Source organism: Saccostrea cucullata, unplaced genomic scaffold, assembly GCF_032062105.1.
Source record: "Saccostrea cucullata isolate Sc308-1 unplaced genomic scaffold, CSIRO_AGI_Scuc_v1 ctg84, whole genome shotgun sequence".
In the NCBI taxonomy this organism is placed as follows: Eukaryota; Metazoa; Mollusca; class Bivalvia; order Ostreida; family Ostreidae; genus Saccostrea; species Saccostrea cuccullata.
Window position 1 is genome coordinate 610798 of NW_026938747.1, and position 2373 is coordinate 613170.

At 32.4% G+C, this 2373-nt stretch overlaps 1 long non-coding RNA gene across 1 annotated transcript; it reads right to left on the bottom strand.

Moving 5' to 3' along the window:
* Window positions 1–867: 867 nt before the first annotated feature.
* LOC134251161 (uncharacterized) lies at window positions 868–2120 on the bottom strand. The gene is made up of 2 exons (XR_009988679.1): window positions 2012–2120; window positions 868–1008 (listed from the first exon to the last, which is right to left on the bottom strand). It is a non-coding gene; the product is annotated as an uncharacterized LOC134251161 (long non-coding RNA).
* Window positions 2121–2373: the final 253 nt, after the last annotated feature.

Below are 2373 nucleotides of genomic sequence, written 5' to 3' on the forward strand. Positions count from 1 at the left end.
CTGGCATACTATACTAACTAGACAGTGATTCCTTATATTTCCATTTCATTGTGAAATAAAATTGTAGATTTAGACTTTAAAAATGCAGACATAGAGTTAAATTACACGAGGACTCCCTTCCCAATTTCAATAATCCTCGCCCACTGACGTCAAACACAACGGCAGCCGCACGAGATTTTCATACATATTTGGCCTCCATAGCGTCAGACTCAGAGACAGTTGCGCACGAGATATGCATGCATATTAGGCCTTTTAGCTCCTGACCTATTGACCTGCCTAATTTACATTCTGGTAGAATTATCAAGAAATTAAATCCGCTAACTTTCAAAGAGTTATCACAGAGAGAAAAATTAGAAATGGAAATATATAATGATAATTGCTGCATATAGATCGTCCTTCTAGTCTGGTATTGTTTAAAAACGCAATGTACGGAGTACCTGGAAAAAGCATTCTATAAAGCTATGCTTTCAATTCTGTAAGAAAACTACATTTCGTTACTTGATCCTATCATTAGTCAAACCAGTGTTATGACCAAATGTTTGGTTCTCTTTATAAATTCTTTCTGTTGATTTGACTTTCAATAATAATCTATTCGTCGTTTCACTAATAGACATACTAGTATTGAAAACCAGAAATAAAACTCAACCCATCATACATAAACTTATGTTTTGATAAAAACTTTAAAATAGCTCTTAGACAATGTAATGACCAAAAGACCACTACAATAATGGCAAAATTTCAGTTCCTTTAGTTTGTTCCACAGCAGGCTTTGTACATGGCTTGACACATGTCATAACAACTTGATCTTCTTTGACGCAGTTTGGCATCATTGACGTCACGTTTACCGATGTTGTTGATGATATTTGATATGGTGTTGTAGCAGTTGTTGATACATGTAGAACTGGCGGTGTAGCAACGACTTGGACAGGTGCAAGAAACAGTTGAAAACAAAAAGGCCACCAAGAAAGCGAGAATGACGTTGTTCGCCTTCATGCTGTCAGAAGGGTCCTTAAATATTTGTAAATATCAAAGATACAGATATTGAAACATACAATAACATATTTGAAATTTGTACTTACGGTTTTATTGTGTAGTGGTCTTTGCCATTGAAATAAATTGAATATTGCGCGTTTGTGTACATGTACATTGTATGAACCTCCATTAAAATGATCGTTGCATATATAACATTTCTTTTGCTTTTAAGGAACAAGGTCTTCGTGACTCAGAACACAGAGAAAGTATTCAGTAATATAGAAGGGGCTGTCGGTAATTTAAGTTATGATTCTCCCAATTTTATAGCTAGTATGGCGGGGTTCGTAAGTGTTTTTTCTATGGGAAATCCTATGGCAAAGACAATAAGTTTAATTGAGCTAGGATCTGTAAATTAAAGACTCGATGATTTTTTTTCAGCGATGCGGATAAGAGATGGATACCCATTTAAAATCACTGAAATTCAATTTACGTGTATAAATAAAATTCACTGAACCTTAATTACAGTGAGCTATTTTGCACCACCTATGTACGTTTCCACTAAAGAGGTATTTTGGTATTTCACATATTTATAAAGAAAACGTACATGGAAAATTAAAGGCAGCACACATGCATCTCATATCCTTATACTGAATATTTTACAGAATATATTCCATATTGCCAATGTGCATCTCCTTTTTTTTTTTTTTTTTTTTTTCCTATTTATGGTCGGAGGAATTTTGGGGATTCTAATACTTGAGTAGCTAAACATTGATATTGACACTGCCACTGTATTTGGATAAAGAAACCCCTAAAAGCATTACTCTGTTAAACTCCTAAATGAACTTAAATAGAATCTCAATTTCATGTTACAAGGAATTGAAATTTACCATTATACTAGTATAAATGAATGCAGGATAGAGATATCATTTCATGAACAGTTTACACTCTACACTATTGTTACAGATAACAATTTGCAAAAGTACGAATATAAAAATTAATTTGTCGGAAATTCAATTATTACATTTAAAATATTACTTACTCTGTGGTTTATATTTGTCGGATATTGTTGTGCAATATTAATCAGAAAGTTGAACTTATATAGATAAATGCTGTACAATGCTATCTACCATATGTTGCAGACATTTAACTGATTGTATCCTGTTATCTGTGAAATTTTTACACGAATCCTTTAATTTAGTGACAACGCAATCTGTTGATCAATTACATTGAAGTAGACACTTTAAAAAAAATCAGATCGTTTGTATCTAAACCTATTCTTTATGATGAATTACAGTAAAATTACACAGATCATCAAAAGGCTTATTTTGTTTCTAAAATAATTTTTAAAAATCAAGTTCACCGGTACCTATTCTTTCCAGACAATATAATTAGTTTAACTTT